At 35.9% G+C, this 21,300-nt stretch overlaps 1 pseudogene; it reads left to right on the forward strand.

The window, feature by feature from the left end:
• The first annotated feature begins 12,241 nt into the window (after positions 1-12,241).
• On the forward strand, positions 12,242-20,738 carry LOC149140772 (uncharacterized; annotated as a pseudogene).
• The last annotated feature ends 562 nt before the right edge of the window (positions 20,739-21,300 follow it).

Raw genomic sequence — 21,300 nt, forward strand, 5'->3', positions numbered from 1 at the left:
CAATAGGCATTTACAGCTCTCAAAAATGACATGTGTTCCACTCCAGTCTTAGCACTCCCTGACTTCGCCAAATCTTTTGTCATTGAATGTGATGCTTCGGGTACGAGTATTGGGGCGGTCTTAATGCAGGAAGGGCGACCTTTGGCCTTCACAAGCCAACAACTAAGTGGGATGAATCTGGGCCAATCTACCTATGAGAAGGAAATGATGGCCATTTTACATGTAGTAGAGACCTGGTGACCTTACTTATTACGGCGACGTTTCCAAATCTGCACAGACCATCACAGTCTTAAATATTTTTTGGAGCAACGCCTATCCTCCCCACAACAAAATAAATGGCTCGCCAAAATGCTGGGATATGATTATGAGATCATTTACAAGAAAGGGCAAGAAAATAGTGTAGCAGATTCATTATCTCGCCAATTTGAGGAGGGAAGTACCTTGTTAGCAATTTCCCTTCCCATTCCAGAATGCATTGAGGAGGCTCGTAGGGAATGGTTTTCACATCCCGGGCTCTCCCAACTCATTTCTCAATTGCAGGCGGATCCAAATTCCACCAAGGGCTACTCGTGGCAGGATGAGATTCTTCGCTACAGGGATAGAGTAGTAATATCACCAACATCCACCCTCAAAAGTCACATTTTGGCAGAATTGCACTCATCCGCCATTGCAGGACATTCAGGCTTTCAGAAGACATATGCTCACACCAGAAGATCATTTTTTTGGACAGGCATGAAAAAGGACATCCTTACTTTTGTAGCAGAATGCGATGTCTATCAACACCACAAAGGGGATATCGTCAAAGCACCAGGCACATTACAACCGTTGCCCATCCCGGCAGCAATACGGACGGAGGTTTCTATGGATTTCATTACAGGTCTTCCAAAGTCAGGAAACAAGTCAGTCATCATGGTGGTTGTGGACAGACTTTCGAAGTATGCTCATTTCTGCGCCCTACCCCATCCGTTTACACCGACTTTGGTCGCTCAATCTTTCATGGATCAGATCTTCAAATTGCATGGTGTGCCCACTTCTATTGTGTCCGATTGCGACCCGATCTTCACCAGTAATTTTTGGCAGGAACTCTTCAGGCTACAAGGCACCCAACTAAAACTCAGTACTTCTTATCATCCAAAAACAGATGGTCAAACTAAAGCCGTCAACAAATGTCTGGAAACCTACCTTAGGTGTTTCACTTCAGAAAAGCAACATCTTTGGGTACAATGGTTACCTCTCGCTGAATGGTGGTATAACACCAACTATCATGCCACCACCAAAATGACTCCCTATGAAGTAGTATATGGTCAACTCCCTCCTTCTCCTACTTCTTATATCAAGGGGTGCTCAAAGGTACAAGCAGTGGATCAACTCTTACAAAACCGCGCAACCATGCTCGCCCATCGTAGAGAGAATCTTCATCAAGCTCAAAATCGCATGAAGCAACAGGTAGACCAGCATCGCTCAGAGCGCCAATTTCAAGAAGGGGATCAGGTCTTTTTGTGGCTGCAACCATATAAGCAAACATCACTCAAATACAAGGGTTGTCAGAAACTATCTCCAAAATTCTACGGACCATATCAAGTACTTCAGCGCATTGGAGAAGTAGCCTACAAGCTGGCTTTGCCACCTACTGCAAAAATCCATCCAGTTTTCCATGTCTCATGCCTCAAGAAAGTGATTGGGAACAATTGTAGAATTCAAACCAGTCTACCGGAATTGGACGAGGAAGGGTCAATCTGGCACCAACCTGAACAGGTCCTAGACACACGAGAAAGGCACTTGCATGGCCGCATGATTAGGGAAGTTCTCGTCAAGTGGAAAGACACCTCTCCAGAAGATGAAACTTGGGAACCAGCCACTATTCTTCAGCAGTTTCCACAGCTTCAGCCTTGAGGACAAGTCTATTCTTAAGGGGGAGGGCATGTTAGGGTCCCACCCTAACCCCCTTATTTATGTAGTGGGATCGAGTCATAGTGAAGAGTCAATAAAGCCCATATTAATAATTGTAAGTGGTTAACCCGCAATTAATGACGGGACCATAGTTAGTTGCAAATGGGCCATGGTATTGATCCATGGTATTTCATGTATGAGTCATATATAAAGGATAGAGACTCCCTGCGAGGAGCATCGTGTCTTATTTTTGTATCGAGCTCTGCTCTATTGGAGGTTTCCCCCTCGAAGAGGCCTGTGAACATTGCTTTCTGAATAATAAAATCTTTGTTGTAGTCTCTCACTATTCTATGTTCCGGGTATCTTTCTTCGCATATTCTGTATTTGGGTATCTTTTTGCAGGTTAAGAGCATAACATCGTAGGAGTTGCACTCCAATCTGTGGATGCTATGCACATAAATGTGGACAAAGTATTAGATATATTTGTTATCTATGAATGATTTGTGTTTATCCAATTTCATTTGATCTACGGGTGTTTGGAGTTTTGTTAATGTAGTTTCAAAGTTTTTTGTTTTCAATATTGTTTTGCACACATATTTATAGGCCTGGTCTAAAGGATGAAGTATATTAAGTGATTTCAACTTTGTCAAGCCACATCTCTTCTATATAGGAACTTGCTTATTAGGAATATGTTGCGCCATTGAATAATATTATGTTATTTTCCACAAGATTGAGGAAATATATCATTGATTAAAATCACTAATGAACTTAAAATTTTCAATTGAACGTTACATATGAGTATTGGAAGTAATAAAAATTGTTAGTATTAGTTACATCATAGTGTGAAATTCAATCTTCAAACAAATTTTCTAAATTCTGAAAAGTTCTTTAAAAAAGTGTGTCAGAGCTAGAGTATAGTGAGAAGGATTCCAATCTTTATATTCAAAGTTTTAGTAATGTAGCATTGTTAGCCATCTCCCTTTGCAATTACATTTTTTGGTCATTTGTTGACTTGAGTTGTTTGAATATTGGAGAAAATTCATGGATTATTAGAGTTATTAAGCACTCTAATCCTATATATTGTTGATAGCATAGTTCAAATCAATAAAGACACTCTCTTTGGCATGCAAACCTGTCCATAAAATGCACAAGAAAAGTTCTATTTTTTGTAGCTTACATCACAACTACAAAGAGATGAGTTGCATTAGCAAAAACGTCACTCTGAACTTTTTTTTGTTCAGAAAAATCCTATATTTGAATTTAGGATAGGCTCCTATCAACAGTCATAAACAAATTAAATTAGTATGGTTGAGGTTGATTCAAAACTGAAGCCCAGTGCAAGCGGAGATTTTCATGTAGATGTAGAAGTTCAGTCTGCACTTCACAAGCCCATCATTAGACCTTGGGAAGACATTTTTCATAAAAAAAAGTAAAGTTAGTCTTGGATATGAGAAGGATGTGTCCTTTCATATTCCATATTATTCAAAACCCATCAAGTTTCAGAGTGCTTGATTTCTTCAATCCAACTCATCTTCACATGCTCCTCTTCCTCCCATTAGAGGAAATTTCAGCCTAAAAGTGGCCTCCTAAGGAAAAATAATAAAATAATAGGAAAATAATAAAATAAGAGTTATATATTTTGGAGGGAAATGAAAAAACCACCTTTTTCTTATTGTATTTTTGGCTTATCTCCTTATAGGTTTACTCAAATTTCATTTGTAGACACTTGTTGAATGAAGAATTAAATTATGTATCCAACGAGTACCTATTATGCATACTTTTGAGAAGCACCACATTGATAAAAGTTGAAGATACATTAAAAATCATGTTTAGCACATTTTTCTAATGTATCTTTAATTTTTTTAAATGTGAGTAATCTAGAAAATATGCACAATGGGTACTCATTGGGTGCCGAATTTAATTTTGCATCCAACAGGTGTCTACACTTGAAATTTGAGTAAACCTATAAGGAGATAAGCCAGAAATACAATTAAAAAAGTAGTTTTTTTAATGTTCCCTCCAAAATATTTACATGTATCTCTTTTTTAATTTAATGTATTTTTATTATTTTACATATTATGCGCATGAAAATTTAATGGGCACTTTTAGGTTGAAATTTCCTCTAATGTTTACAACAGATTTTGAAATGTTGACATTGTGACAAATTTGTCCATGCAAAAGATCACGGTTCTTATCTTCACCCATGTGATCATTGTCATAAGTGCACTCATCATTTGAACAGATGCATCAGAAAAAAGCATACTACAATAACAAAGATTCACCTTGGATAGATCACTTCTTGGCAATGGCCTTCAATAACGAAGAATATATTTTATTCATACCACATTATTTGTTCTCAAGTATTAAAAAGTCTTGCAATTGAGTTCTCTTCATCATCTCACCTTGTATCTGATAGGCGGTAATTGATAGTCATCTACAATTTTTAAAGATTAATCAAGTGAGCGAGAACCACAAACCTACTTCCTGAGCCTAGAACTAGAGTTAGCCATACCCAGATTCAAAGTTGTAGCCATAGACAGAGAAGCCCATGAGCATCCCATGAGCAAGCCTTTGGTTGGTGGCCTTCCTTAAACCAGAACATGATGAGACTTTTATGAACTAGCTCACAAAAAGATAGAAAAGATACATCAATGACTTCAAAATCAGCCTCTTTCAGGGGGAAGCTTCCTTTACATTACACAAATGAACAATTCTTGGATGATACAAATGACTAAACCTCCTTTCTATATATAGGAGTCTAAGGGATCACAATATAATCAAAGACAACATAACAATAATAATATAAGGGAACAACAATAGCAATAGTGGGCTCTTATGGGGCACACTAATAACAATATGGGGACAATAGGGGCACAATAATAACAATAAGGGCTACAATGAAAATAGTAATGGGGAATTACTAGTATTATAGGGACCTAACATGCCCCTCTCCTTCAAAAAAGTGTTGTCCTCAATGCTTGAGTAGTTCTGGATGCTTTTGTATAAAATTCTCATCCTCCCATGTGGAATATTCAGCTACTAAGTTCTTCCACTTGATGAGATACTCTGGAATTGATCGATTTTGTAGCTGTCAAGTTCTTGTTTCTGTGACTGATTTGGGTTCCAATATGATTTTTCCTTCCTCTTTAATATCTAGCAATATTGTTTGAAATTGGAGCTTGTCACCTATAACCTTCTTTAAACATGAAACATGGAAAACTGGTTGCACTATGGAAGCTGCAGGAAGCTCCAATTTGTATGCCATAGTACCAATCTTTTGCAACACCTTGTATGAACCATAATACTTTGGTGATAATTTATTATCCTTCTTAGCTTGATTGAGGGACATTTGTTTATATGGTTGTAGCTGTAGGAATACTCGGTCATCTACATCAAAACTTCTTTCGCTGTGATGTTGATCTGTCTGTTGTTTCATTCTATTATGCGCCAAAGTGAGGTTATCCTTTAAGATTTGGAGAACTTGTTGTTGACACTCGATGTGATCTTCCACTACTTGAACCTTATAATTTTATCTTAAATAAGATGTGATGGATGGTGGATGATATCCATAAAGTGCCATAAATGGGGTCATTTTTGCTGCAGTATCGAAGGAAGTGTTATACCACCATTCAGCCAGAGGCAATCATTTGACCCAATGTGTCTATTTATCAAAGACAAAGTAACAAAGATATCCTTCCAAACATTTGTTTACTATCTAGGTTTTCCCATCAGATTGAGGATGATAAGATGAGCCATGAGCTAACTGAGTACTGAAACAAGAAAATAATTTTGTCCAAAAATTTCCAGTGAAAATGGGATCTTTGTTGCTTACAATAATATTTGCATTTCTATGTAGATTTTTAATTGTTTCAATAAATGTAGTAGAAACTGTACTGGATTTAAATGGATGAGATAATGCATAAAAGTGTTTATACTTGGTCAGTCTGTCAACTACCACCATGATGACACTCTTTCCTTTAGACTTGGGTAAACCTATGATAAAATCCATTGAAACCTCCTCCCAACATTGGCTTGGAATGGATAAAGGTTTTAATAGACCTAGGGTCTTAATTGTTTAAACTTTATTTTTTTAGAAAACCAAACATTCCACCATAATCCTTTGAATATCGAATTTAAGGCCATCCCAAAAAAATTCCTTCTTAACCTTGTGGTAAGTTTTTAAAAATCCTGAGTGCCCTCCTAAGGGAGAAGTGTACAATTCCATAAGAATCTTTCATTTGAGTTGGGAATTCTTACATAGGTATAAGCAATCTTTGTACCATAACGAAACATTTTTCCAGCTAAATGTATCAGATATAATGGGATCTTGTTGTAACTTTTGAATGAGTGCCCACACTTCTTCGTCATTCTTCCAATCATCCCTTGCTTCATTTATCCAATCTCGTTAGATAATAGAAATGGTGCAAAGCAATGCTTCCACATCCTCATCCTTTCTTGAGAGTGCATCTACCACAACATTTTTCTTCCCTTTTTTGTAGATGATTCCAAAGTCATAACCCAACATCTTTGTGACCCATTTTTGTTGTTCTTCTTAGGATGATCTTTGTTCTAAAACTCATTTAAGACTATCATGATCCGTTTTTACCTTGAAGTGTCTTCCCATTAGGTAGGGTCACCATTTCTTAAGTGCATGTAGTATTTCCAACATTTCCTTCTCATAAATGGCTTTGTGTAATTTCCTTTGATTGAATGACTTTCGAAAGCAATTGTTCATTCTTCTTGCATTAAAACAACACCAATTCCATTTCCTGGGGCATCACATTCCATAATAAAGGTTTTTGTGAAGTTTGACGTAGCTAAGACTGGTGCTTGGCACATTGCTTCTTTAAGATGTTCAAAGGACTTTGTCGCTTCTAGAGTCCATGAAAATGCGTCTTTATTCTATTATGTTGTTAGAGGTGTTGCTATTCTCCCATAATTCTTAACAAACTTGTGACAATACCCTGTCAACCCGAGAAATCCTCGCAGATGCTTTATGGATGGGGGAATTTTCCATTCCTTAATGGCTTTAATTTTGCTAGGATCTACCTTAACACCTTCATGAGATATAATATTACCCAGATATTCCATGTCTTGTACTCCAAAGAAACATTTGGATCTTTTTTCATATAATTGTTTCTCCTCCAATAGTTTGAGCACCTTGTCAACATGTTGAACATGATCCTTACAAGACTTGATGTAGATTAGTATAGCATCAAAAAATACTAACACAAATTTTCTAAGCAAGGGTTTGAAAATGGAATTCATCAAACCTTGAAATGTAGAAGGTGCATTGGAAAGGCCAAAAGGCATGACCAAAAATTCATAAAGACCCTCATTAGTTCTAAATTTTGTTTTCGGAATGTCTTCAGTCTTCATTATGATTTGATGATATCCTAAACGAAGATACAACTTGGTGAAGTAAATTGATCCATGCGATTCATCGAATAATTCATCAATGACAGGAATGGGAAATTTACCTTTAATAGTGAGCTTGTTAAGCTCCCTATAATCTAGAGACATGTGCCATGATCCATCCTTCTTGTGCACCAATAATACTGGAGCAGAGAAAGAACCTTGACTAGGTTGAATTATACTAGCCTCTAGCATTTCTACAACCATACGTTCAATTTCACTCTTTTGGGAATAGGGATATCTCTAAGGCCCGATGTTTGGAGGAACACTTCCTGGAATCAAATGAATATCATGATAATGGTCATGAATAGGTGGGAGGCTTTTGGGAGTCTCAAATACCTTAAAATGATTATCCAAGACTTTTTGGAGATCTAGAGAAATGGATGATTTTGATGTGGGAACTTCTAGTGAACATCACTGCGAAATTACACCTCTTTTTTCTTTCTTTAGAAGCTTTTTCATTCCATTGGAGTTGATTATCTTTCCCAGTTTCCCTGTGATACCCCTTAATTCAACTTCCTTTCTTTCCTAACAAAATTTCATGGAAAGTCCTTGAAAAGTAAAAACTATTGTACCCAAGGATTGTACCCATTGGACTCCTAGTACAACATCAGAACCACCCATTGGAATGGAAAGCATTGGGATATTCAATACATATTCTCCCATGGATAGCTTGATATTATGGCACTTTCTAGAGTAATGCAACCATCACTTGACACTCTAGTGCTGGATATAGGAAGCAATTCAATTCCTTGGCTATCTTAAAAGGAATAAAATTATGGGTACTGCCCAAATCAATCAACACTATTACCTTTTTCTTCTTGATCCATCCTTCTATCTTGATAGTTTGAGGAGTGGTAATTCTAGCCAATGCATTACAAGATATGGTCCGATTCAGTTCTTCTTTTTCTAGGGTTTGTTCCTGGTGTATATCCTCTTCTTTCGACATTTCTTGTTCCTTTTCTTCCTCCTCTTCATAATCTATGTAAATTAATTTCTTCTCAACATAGTTATGACCTTTAGTGTATTTGTTATCACAACTGTAACAAATCCATGTTCTCTTTCTTCTTCCAATTTTTGTGGTGTCAACCTTATAGGTTGTGGAAGGCTAGGGAAAACAACACTTCTATCTTTATAGTTGTGACTGGTAGGCTTCCTGGTTGCCATAATTTTTCTTTCCATTTTTCTTACCAACTTGAATGCCTTCTCTAATGAATTAGGTTCCCAAAGGTGAACCTCATGTTGGATGTTATCCTCTGGAATATCTTTTACACTTATATTCAATTTTTGGAAGTCCTCAATGTGCTCCATCATTGAACCCTTTTGTTTGATATTTATCAATTGGCTAAAAAAGGTGTTTCTTTTTGTATCCTCATAGTGTTTTATCATTTCTTTTGTAAAAATTGCCCAGGTGACAATTTGTTTACAAGATCAAAGCCATCGATACTATACAAATTGATTTGGTTCCAAATATAAAGTTGCAATGTGTACCTTTTGTGTGTTTTGCACATTATGGAGATGGAAATATTGCTCCATATATAGTATCTATGTTAGGAGATCCTTGCCATCAAACTTCCTCATATAGATCTTTGGAACATGGTGTGTCTACAATCCAATGTTAGATTCTTGAAATAATGGTTAACATTTATTTTGTTCTCATCATGAGTTTCCTTTACTACCCTTTCACCATTAGTAAACATTTCTTGTAGCAACTTTGTCAAATCTATCTTCAAATCTTCCATTTTGCCTTCCATCTTAGCTTTCATGTCATTCGTCTTAGCTTCCATGCCTTTCTTTAAATCATACATCTTAGCTTACACATCATTTATCTTAGCTTCCATGCCTTTCTTTAAACCAACTATCTTAGCTTCTATTACTTTTTGTGAGAGTGAATTTTGTTGCACTTGGTCTCGTAATTTTGATATATCATGTTGCATTTCTTCCTCTTCTTTATGAGTGATGCTAGAGCTTTCAAGTTGCTTACTAAGTGTTTCCATTTTATTTCTTTGGGGCATCAATTATTGATAATTATGCTTCACTATGCCCTTTTACTTCCTTCAAACTAATTTTTCAAACCAAATTTATGCAAAATTTAAAAACTTCAAACTAATTTTTCAAACCAAATTTATGCAAAAAAAAAAAAAAAAAAAACTACACACCTTTTTTCACTTTATAGGAGCTCAATATTGAATTTGATGTATCTCTGAAATTTCGAATCTCCAAGGTCTGAAATTATGAACTTTGGTATCCCTCTGAGTCCTCTTTCCAATGCCACTAGTCTGACCAAAATTGGATTCTCCAAGAAACAGTTATGTCCAATCTCCCAAGATGACTTGATTATACATTTTTTCAGTAGAGCGAACTTGTACAAAGTGCCATGTGTCACTGTTTCAGCATTCGGACTTGAAAATGATGCACAAAAAACTGCGTTCCATCCTCTTTTTGTAACTTCTTATAAAATTTTAATATGATACTCAGAGAGAAAGTTATGACAATTTTCCCAAGGTCACCTGTTTGGGATGTAATTCAGGAGCCTACAAAAACCCTAACTTCCTTGGATCATATCTCCAAAAATATAGTGAGAAAAGATCTAAAATTCGTACCCGAGGATCATCGAGATTTCAGCTCAAATGGGGTTTTTTTTAGCTTTTGAAACGTCATGGAAAAAAACTATAGGGAAAATTCCACGATGACTTGTTTGGAGTAGCAAAACCCTAGAATCCAAATCTTTGATACCAAATGTTATGAACCAGCTCACAAAAAGATAGATAAGATAGATCAACAACTTCAAAATTAGCCTCTTTGAGGGGGCAACCTCCTTTACATTACACAAATGAACAATTCTTGGATGATACAAATGAATAAACATCATTTATATACATAAGAGTCTAAAGGGTCATAATATAATCAAAGCCAACATAACAATAATAATATAAGGGCACAACAATAACAACAGTGGGCTTCTATGGGGCACACTAATAACAATACGAGGACAATATGGGCACAATAATAAGAATATGGGCTACAATGACAATAGTAATGGGGGAATCAATAGTATTATAGGGACCTAAAAGACACTTACCTTTTCAAGTTGAGGTTCTCATTTTTTCTGTAGGTTGAGATCTTCCTTTTCCAGGTTGATGGTCTCCTTTTTTTGAACAGTAAGGACACTTCATCTAGCAAAATACTAACAACTTCTTGCAAGATTTTGAATTGTTCTGGGAGCTGCATTAAGCATTCCAGGTTGAGACCTCAATGGTATCTCCCTCTTCAAGACATTAGGGACACTTCCTCTAGCAAAAGACAAACAACTTTTTACTAGATTTGGAACTATTCCAGGAATTCCACTGAGCATTCTAGTGTTGGTGGTTATCCTTTAACCACCACTGGTTGAGAAATTGAGTTATCCCACCTTATACCATCATCTCAGAGAGCTCATTCATCTAATTGTTGCCATGCATTATTGTATTTTTATATTTCATCTCTCTTCTAGGAATCATATATACCCCTTCAGATTAAAGGGGGATGTTAGACACGTAACCCACTAAGGGTTTTGGGTGTGGAATATGAATAGTCATTGGAGTCCAAGATATGTTGGAAGATGAATCCATCGGTCATGGAAATTTTATTAATATGTATATCATTGTGAATAGAAAGCATTCAACTTTTTATCTTTCATATCTCTTCTATTATCTTCTGTTGTTTAACAATCTCTCAATGGTCTAGCCAAGACTAGGCATCCTTATGCAATCCCCATTTGAGTTGAAGGTGGTGGTTTTAACTAGAGTTAGAAGAAATTTTAGGAAACTTCTTGTCTTTCACATTGTTTAACTTATTCTTATACATAAGATACCTAGTCATAGCCATGCATTCAATGGATGAAAGACTTGCTTCAATGAAGAGGATAGGATATGGTGCATTTCATGTAATATTGAGATTGTAGGTTCTAGAATGGCTTGGTTCTATTCTCCTCCACTACTATTTGGAAACATTGCAACCCTAAACTAAATATCCATATAAAATAACAAGAGCGACGATGGTTTAAAAGAGGAGTTTTTATTTTTTATTTTTTATCCCATATCTAAAGATATTTTTACAATTATTTTGAAGTGCATAATAAGTTTTCCATCCTCCTTTTATCCTCTTCTCATTGCTGTAATTTTAGTTGAGCTTGTGATGGATATTGATGCCAAAGATATGTGTACGAGGGAACTTCTTCCAATTTTTGTTTTCATATATGAAAATATCATATGCAATCTTTTTTGGATTAAATTATCATGATCTTCCTCGATTTCATTGTTGTAATATTCATGGATTTAATTATAAAGGTATATAAATTGATTTATCAATTTTTCCTTTTAAAAAGTATTAACAATAATTCAACGATTAAATTAAAGGCTTCACCCTTAAGATAACACATATTGCAAGTATATTTAATCTATAAGGTATAAATTAATTGGTTTGTGCGTGGTTTGATCTCTATTAGGTATAGATTCAAATCTCATGAAAGGGTATTTAGAGATTCAAAAGGATACAACAATACTAAAAATATCACACAATCTTATTATTGAATAAGTTATTATTTTTTCATTAAATATATAAATTAACCTTATCCTAAACATGATTATATATATAAGCACAATAATATAAATTAAATGACTAGTAAATATATATTGTTAAAATTTACAAATATCATATAAATAAAATAAATTATTATTCTCGCCAATTTTCTCATTTCCCACGAGTTGGTGGTTGTACAGTCCATTCCATATTCCTATATAAATCTCAGTAGTCTCAGACTCTCTAGAGCTAGTGGTGAATCACTTAACCCACCCACAACAAAATTATGGGCTTGGGAAATGAATATGCTCTCAGAATGTTTCTCCCTCTTCTACTAATGGTGGCGACATCTACTCTTTTATAGTCTACGCATTGCATGACCCCTCCTTCCTTCTTAGGTTGTGGTTGTAGGAGGTCCTTTGTGAGGTCTAGGACATCACTAATAAGTAACGATAGGCTGGAACTCTCTAATGTTGATTACGAGATGCACTACTATACTCAAATTCTGGACCATTTTACTTACAGACCAGAGGGATATCACACCTTCCAGCAGAGATATCTTGTAAATGCAAAGCACTGGGGAGGCCCCCAAAGTGATTCACCCATCTTTGTTTATGTGGGTGATGAGTCTTCTATTGTAGACAACTTTAATTTCTGTGGCTTCATGATTGAATTTAATTTCTTGTGTACATTGAGGCGTCAATTATTTAGTATTTACAAACTGTAGCGAATTTCAGCTTGTGTGCTGCTCATTTACTTTTTCTTGATGATTCACCTAATTTTCAGCATCGATATTATGGATTGTCAATGCCCTTTGGGAAGGAATCCTTTAGCAATGCCTCTACCCTCAGTTATTTCACTTCCACAGAAGCAATGGCTGATTACGCAACACTAATTCTAGATTTGAAGAAAAACTTGTCTGCAGAAAACTGCCCTGTCATCGTCTTCAGTGCATCTTATGGTGGAAGTAAGATGCTTATAATCTCTTATGTATTTCTAGGTTTTTAAGTTCAAAATGTTTGATCAATAGATTGTGGATAATATAGTTTATCAGTGTCACTTAAAATAAAATATGCTATACCAAATATATCATTGATTAATTGTTATTATTAATTTAATTGTAGCTTTGAGTCAATGGAGAGTCAAGCTACAGAGCCAACCATAACAGTTAACCTAGTTAATTTTCTATCCGTTAACATTCTGACTGAGCCCTGCCAAGATGTGAATCTAAAATCAAGTTAAAGTCAAGCTTGAAAAGAGACCCAATATTATATTTAACATATAATTTATATTTGATATATAATTGAACTACTACAGTGTTAGCTGCCTAGTTTCGCCTGAAGTATCCACACATTACAATCGGGGCATTGGCTTCTTCGGCACCTATCTTGTATTTTGATGACATTACACTTTGTTGGAAGTTTGACAACGAATTATGTAAATATGAGTAATAAATGTATTAATTACTACTAGTTAGTTTTATACCGAAACAACAGTTATGTAACGAAGGAGGCTTGTATAAAACTACTAAATGCCTGAGAAATGTAATCATGGAGAATCATTATTGATTGAATAGAGAAACCAATCCCTTGCCCCGTGGATGTTTCCTTGACACCCTGTCGAGGTTTTACCACGTAAATCCTGTGTTATTTCTTGTGTGTGTGAATTCAGTTTTCCAATTAGTTATATGCTTTTCTTGGTCAATGTATAACTAAATGTTCTCTTTCTTTCCTCATTTTTCCTATTCAAACTACAAATGGTATCAAAGCGAAAGGCATGAAGTTGCTGGGTGTTACATCTGTGTGTGAGCTGCATGTGAGTGAACCTACCACAATAGAGGAAGACGACAGCGTGAAAAAGACGGAAAAGCTTGGAGTTGTTCTCTGCGTTATTCTCTGAGGAGGACTGCACGTAAGAGAGGAAGGGAGGCTGTGAAGACCCAGAGTGCGTTGCTGCCGATCCACATCTGAAGACCAGAGTGCGTTGCTGCTGCTCCACATCTGCATTGCGTGTATTCTCTGCGTGTATTTTCTGAGGGAAACCATGAAGACTGGAGAGAGGCTTTGCTGCATGAATGATTGAAGCCTGTACCATGAAGACTAGAGAGAGGCTTTGCTACATGAAGGATTGAAGCCTATCTCTGCGTGAAGGTGCTGGCTATCTCAACCGCTAAACCCTCTGTCGTTGACACTGTCAGAGCTGTGTGAAGGCGAGTAGAAGCTTGTCTCTGCGTGAAGGTTTGAAGTCTGTCTTTGTGTGAAGGTGCGGGCTATCTCTGCGTGGGAGCCACTGCCCTCTGCGTGCATAGAGCTGCGGTGAAGGTCGTGCTGGAGAAGACCTCTGCGTGCTGGAGTAGAGAGGAAGACCAGACCCTGCGTGGTGCGTGCTGGAGCAGAGAGGGAACAGAGAGGGAGCCGTTCCCAGAGCCATCTACTATCTGAATCTGGGTATTTGTGAAAATAAAATATTCTTGGTATTCAAAAAGCAAAGTTTCCAGAAATTTTTAATTTGGGCAAAAACCAGTGGAATTTTGTTTCCAGAAATTAGTTTTCTTTTTTTTTAAGAAAAACAACAACATGAAATTGAAATCAAAATCAGTTTTTTTTTAAGGGGTGGATTTGTTCAGATTTGGAGGAAAGAAAATCAAAAGGTTTTGATTTCCATTAAAATTGAAGTTGAAGAAAGAAAAACAAAGTTTTTTCATTAATTTGAAGGAAAAAAAAACTGTTGAAGGGTTGTTTTTTTTAAAAAAGAGGGGAATTAAAGTTTTTTGAAAAAAAGGGAAACAAAACCCTAGTTGAAAGACTGAAACCCTAGGAGGAAAAATAGGAAAAATGGCCAAGATGTCGAATGCAAAATTCGAGGTGGAGAAATTCACTAGCAAGAGCAATTTTGCTCTTTGGAAACTGAAAGTTAGAGATCTGCTTGTGCAACAAGGGTTGCACAAGGCATTCGACAGGGTAACTAAGAAACTTGCGACCATGACTACTTTAGACTGGGAGGACTTGGATGCCCGAGCTCTCAGTACCATCTGGTTATGCCTAGCGGATGAAGTTCTCTTCAATATTGTTAAAGAGACTACAACTTCAGGGTTATGGGAAAAACTAGAAAAACTCTATATGAAAAAGTCGTTAACCAATAGAATTTATCTAAAAAGACAGTTATACAGTCTTCGAATGAAAGAGGGTTCAAAAGTTGCAGAACATTTGAATGTTTTTAATACACTTATATGCCAATTAACATATATGGAAGTTAAAATTTAGGAAGAAGATAAAGCCATAACCTTGTTGTGTTCTCTGCTCGAATCATGGGATCACTTCATAACTTCAATTAGTTTGAGCACTAATGATTCTTTAAAATTTGAATCAGTTGTGGGAGCTCTCTTGTCTGAAGAATTACGAAAGAAATCCAGTACTGAAACAGCTACATCAGAGGCCATGATAGTTAGAGGACGGTCAAAGGAAAGAGGCGAAAAAACAAGGGGGTCTTCCAGATCTAAATTGAAGGGAAGGAAGTGTAAGGCAAAATGTTGGCACTACAATAAAATTGGACCCCTGAAGAAAGATTGTTGGAAACGAAAAGAATCTAATAACCCGAAGAATGAAGCGAATTAGGTCGATTCAGGTATGATAGATGAAGTTTTATCTGCTGAAGAATTATGTATGATAGATGAAACTTCACCTGAATGTAATGTCTCTCAGGGTTTAGAAAGCTAGCTGTTAGACTTTGGTGCTTCTCATCACATGTGTCCACACAGAAATTGGTTTACTTCGTATGAAAATGTAAATGGTAGTTCTGTGTTTATGGGTAATAATGTGTCATGTCAGACTGTTGGGATGGGGAATATCAAGATTAAGATGTATGATAACATAGTTAGAACATTAACTAGTGTTAGACATGTACCTGATTTGAAGAAAAATTTGATTTCTTTGGGAGTGTTGGATTCAGATGGTTATAAGTTTACAGGTCAGGATGGCGTCTTGAAAGTCTTTAAAGGAGCCCTAGTGGTTATGAAAGCAGAAAAGGTCGGAAATCTTTACAGGTTAAAAAGAAGTACTCAAGTCAGTGAAGCAGCGGTTGCGTCAGAAAAGGAAGAAGTAGGTACTCGTCTATGGCATCAGTGATTAGGTCATATGAGTGAGAAAGGTCTTTAGATATTGATGAAATGTAAATCTCTTCCCGATTTGAAATCCTTGAAGTTAGATTTCTGTAAACATTGTGTGTATGGAAAACAGTGTAAACAGAGATTTAAAGTTGGAAATCATAATAGTAAAGATATTTTAGACTATATTCATTCTGATCTGTGGGGACCATCCCCTGTTGTATCATATCAAGGTGCTTTATATTTTTTAACGTTTATTGATGATTTCTCTCGTAAAGTTTGGGTCTTTATGCTAAAAAAGAAAGTTGATGTATTCAATGTCTTTAAACAATTTAAAGCAATGGTAGAGAAAAGAACAAGCAAATCTATTAAATGTTTAAGAACTGACAATGGTGGTGAGTTTACTTCAATTGAATTTGAACAATACTGTAAGGATGAGGGAATTATTAGACACAAAACAACTGTTTATACTCCTCAGCAAAATGGTGTTGCTGAGCGTATGAATCAGACTCTTATGGAAAGAGTCAGAAGCATGATCAGCGATGCTAAATTGCAAAAGGAGTTGTGGGCAGAAGCAGTATCTACTGCTTGTTATTTAGTTAACAGATCACCTTCAGTAGCAATTAATTTTAAAATTCTTGAAGAAGTTTGGACATGTCAGTCTTGTGATTATTCACATTTCAGAATATTTGGCTGTGATGCTTATTCTCTTATTCTTAAAAATCAGCGTTCAAAATTAGATCCAAAATCGAATTGTTATGTCTTTGTTGGGTATGACTATGCAGTGAAAGGATACAAGTTGTGGGATCCTACATTGCGGAAGATAGTCATTAGTAGAGATGTAACATTTGATGAATCTTCTAATTTAAAATCAAATGTTGAAAGAGTTGAACAGGAACAGGTATCGCCAAATCAACAAGTTTAGTTGGAGGCTAGCCCTTTCGGTGACATTCAAAAGGAAGAAGAGACTTCTAAACGAAAAGGTGTTGAAGTTACAAGGACGCTATTGAAGTTTTTGAACCAGTTCAAGTTTCTGAACCAGTTCAAGTTTCTGAACCAGTTCAGCAACTAGTCACTCTAACGAGGTCTACAAGGGAAAGAAAAACTCCCAAAAGGTATGAAGATTCCGTTTCATCTTTTGCTTTGATTACTAAAGATGGGGAACCTTCTTGTTACCAGGAAGCAGTAGATGATACAGATAGCGAAAAATGGAAAATGGCTATGAAAGAATAAATGGATTCCTTAGCCAAGAACAATACCTAGGATCTTGTAGAACTTCTTGAAGGGAGAAATGTTGTTGGATGCAAGTGGGTCTTCAAACTGAAATGGAAAGTTGATAGAAGTATCGAAAGGTATAAGGCGAGACTGGTAGCAAAAGGATATTCTCAGGTTGAAGGTATCGACTTTCATGAGATTTTTTCTCCAGTTGTAAAACTTGTTTCTATTCGTACTTTGTTGGCACTAACTGCATTGCTTATCCTTGAGTTAGAACAGTTAGATGTTAAAACAACGTTTTTACATGGTGATTTGAATGAAGAGATATATATGGAACAGCTAGAAGGTTTTATACAAGGCCACAACAGAAGATTAGTTTGCAAGCTCAGGAAATCATTGTATGGTCTAAGGCAGTCTCCTAGACAATGGTACAAGAAGTTTGATTCCTTCATGGTGAGCCAAAACTTTATTAGAAGTGAGTATGATCATTGTGTATACTTCAAAAGTTTCAATGGCATATTCATTATCTTAGCTTTGTATGTTGACGATATGCTTATTGCAAACAAAAGCATGGAAGAGATCAACAGGTTAAAGGCTTAGCTTTCTAGGATGTTTGATATGAAGGATCTTGGAGCAGCAAAACATACCTTGGGCATGGAGATACACAGAGATAGGAAAAATGGTAAGCTTTGGTTATCACAGCAGAAGTATGTGGAGAAAGTACTTGAAAAGTTCTGTATAAACAATGTGAAACCTGTTAATGTTCCATTAGCTTCCCATTTTAAGCTTTCTTCGGTTTTGAGTCCTGGAATTGATGAAGAAAAACAGTATATGTCTCATGTACCATATGCAAATGTTGTAGGCAACTTAATGTATGCGATGGTATCTACAAGACCTGACATTTCACATGCAGTTGGAGTTGTTAGAAGGTTCATGGCAAATCCAGGTAAAGAACATTGGCAAGAAGTGAAATAGGTGCTTCGATATCTAAGAGGCACAAGTGACCATTGCATCATCTTTAGTGGTGGTGAAGGATCAGTCTGCGGATATGTAGATGTTGATTATGCAGGTGATTTGGACAAAAGAAGATCTACTACAGGTTATGTCTTTACTCTTGCAGGTGGAGCAATTAGTTGGATGTCAAAGCTTCAAGAAACAGTTGCATTGTCCACTACCGAAGCTGAATATATAGCCGCTTCAGATGCCAGTAAAGAAGCAATCTGGTTAAAGGGTCTTCTCGATGAGATTGGAAGGACGCAGGAGAAAGTGAATGTACTTTGTGACAGTCAAAGTACTATTCACTTGGCTACAAATCCTGCTTATCACAACAGAAGCAAGCACATTGATGTCAGGTATCATTTTCTGAGAATGTGATCGATGGCGGAAAAGTAGCTCTTCAAAAGGTTCACACGCGAGAGAATTGTGTAGACATATTCACAAAGCCAGTTACAGTAGAGAAGCTGCGATGGTGTTTAGCTTCTCTTGGCTTGTAGAAAAGATGATGAATGGGCATGGGCAAGGGATTAGGAAAATTGTTGTCAAGGTGGAGCTTGTTGGGAGTTTGACAACGAATTATGTAAATATGAGTAACAATTGTATTAGTTACTACTAGCTAGTTTTATACCGAAACAACAGTTATATAATGGAGGAGGCTTGTATAAAACGAGTAAATGCCCGAGAAATGTAATCATGGAGAATCATTATTGATTGAATAGACAATCCAATCCCTTGCCCCATGGATGTTTCCTTGACACCCTGTTGAGGTTTTACCACGTAAATCTTGTGTTATTTCTTGTGTGTGTGAATTTAGTTTTCCAATTAGTTATATGCTTTTCTTGGTCAATGTATAACTAAATGTTCTCTTTCTTTCCTCATTTTTCCTATTTGAACTACACACCTTAGGATGGTTACGACAGCATTGTGACAAGAGACTTTAGAGTATGCTCATAGATTTCTTCATTCTGTCGAGATTTATATATCACCATGTTCATCATTTGATCTGCAACAATATTATTGTTTTCTGCTGCACAGGATGTGAGAGAGAGCTGCTACAATACAATAAAGGAGTCATGGGCTGAAATAAATAAAGTTTCTTCAAAGCCCAACGGCTTAGAAAGCTTACAACACACATTCAAGACTTGCAAGTGAGAATTCCCCCCCAAAAATAAATCATGTGAATGCGCATTTTTTATCAACCTGCAATGGCCATGTATAACTAATGAAAGCCATTTGTATATCTTAGGGTTTTCGATACTAATACTTTGATACAATGGTTAATAGATGTATATGATGGGTCCGCTCAGTATGATTATCCACTAGTGAATGAGGTAAGGTTTATATACCATTCTCCAATGTTGTAAGGCAAATAATTTCATGGATAATTACAAGGATGTTTATCTTATGTTTAATTCAGATAAATTTTAATAGAACAAATCAATTATTAAACAATATTAATAGAAAAATTGAAAAATGACTTAATTTGATTTTTTGTGTATGAAAGATGTGCAAGGCCATTGATAGCTTTCTTGAAGGTATAGCCATTCTTACTCGCATATCAGCTACAGCGAGCTTTAACTACAACCACGACGAAGTGACATCCACCACCTCCAATAATACTTGCCTGGATCTTCAAATAGGTGTCAATGGGGGGTGGAATTGGCAGGTTAAGTACTTGTTTTGTCAAATCATGCTAACTTCAAGCAAGCTAAAGTAATCATACAATCCTGCAACAATATTTAATCCAACAACTTCAGGCCATTGCTACTGATAGTTAACTTTGCGTGCAGAGTTGCACGGAAATGGTGATGCCAATGAGCTCAACAACTAATACAACAGTGTTTTCTTTAGATCTATTTGATATGAAATCCTTCGCAGAGGACTGCAAGAGCAAATATGGAGTTGTACCGAGGCCCAATTGGATCACAACAGAATTTGGTGGTCATGTAAGTTCTAAATCACATTCACCTGGTAATCCATGGATCCATCTTACCATGAGATTTGTTGAAGATTGATCTTTAAAATGATTATTATGAATGTTCATTTTATGTGAAGCTGTTAATGATGCATATGATGATTTTTTTTTTTGGATTGATACCCAGAACATAAAAAGGGTGTTGAAATGGTTTGGAAGTAACATAATATTCTCCAACGGATTGCGAGATCCATATAGCAATGGAGGGTAAGACCTCCTTCTTTCTATACAAATATCTTTCTCTGTTACTAAGAGTTAAGGGAGTAATTAACAGTTCATCTTCTTCATGGTTGTGGAATTATGCAGTGTGAAAGAGAGCATATCTGATTGCATTATAGCCCTCACAACAACCGAAGGTAAGACTTCACAAAATTTTGAAATTTTAAAGTTGGATGAATGATGGATTATACTGGATTTTCTTAGAGGGGTGATCCTATTTTTGTGGTTTGTACGGTAGGAACCCATTGCCAAGACTTTCACTTCTCTTCTAAAGAAGATCCAGATTGGCTCACAGAGAAACCATCGAAAGAGATAGAGATAATAAAAATTTGGGTTAAACAATACATGGATGACCTATATGGTTAAAATAATTAATTATTGTGTTCATATTTTAAAAGCATAGGTGTGTATGGAATTTATCTTATTTTAAATGTTTTATGAGAAAATAGCTCACAAAACAACTATTGAAAGAGATAGAGATAATAAAAATTTGGGTCAAACAGTACATGGATGACTTATATGGTTAAAATAATTAATTATTGTGTTCATATTTTAGAAGCATAAGTGTGTATGGACTTCAAAGCAGTAATAAACTGTAAAATATCTTACTATAAGGTGAGCAATTTATGTTATTTTATTTTAAATGTTTTATGAGAAAATAGCTCACAGGATCGAAAGAGTTAGAGATAATAAAAATGTGGGTCAATCAGTACATGGATGATCTATATGGTTAAAATAATTAATTATTGTGTTCATATTTTAGAAGCATAGGTGTGTATGGACTTCATAGTAGTTATAAACTGTAAAATATCTTATTATAAGGTGAGTAATTTATGTTATCTTATTTTAAATGTTTTATGAGAAAATAACCTGTTATTTTATTAATAAAAGTTGTGTGGTAAAAAAATGAGGTAAGTGACTGAGAATG

This window comes from Pinus tabuliformis, chromosome X (genome assembly GCF_031772625.1).
Source record: "Pinus tabuliformis cultivar Carrire ecotype Pingquan chromosome X, CPIR1, whole genome shotgun sequence".
NCBI classification, from domain to species: domain Eukaryota; kingdom Viridiplantae; phylum Streptophyta; class Pinopsida; order Pinales; family Pinaceae; genus Pinus; species Pinus tabuliformis.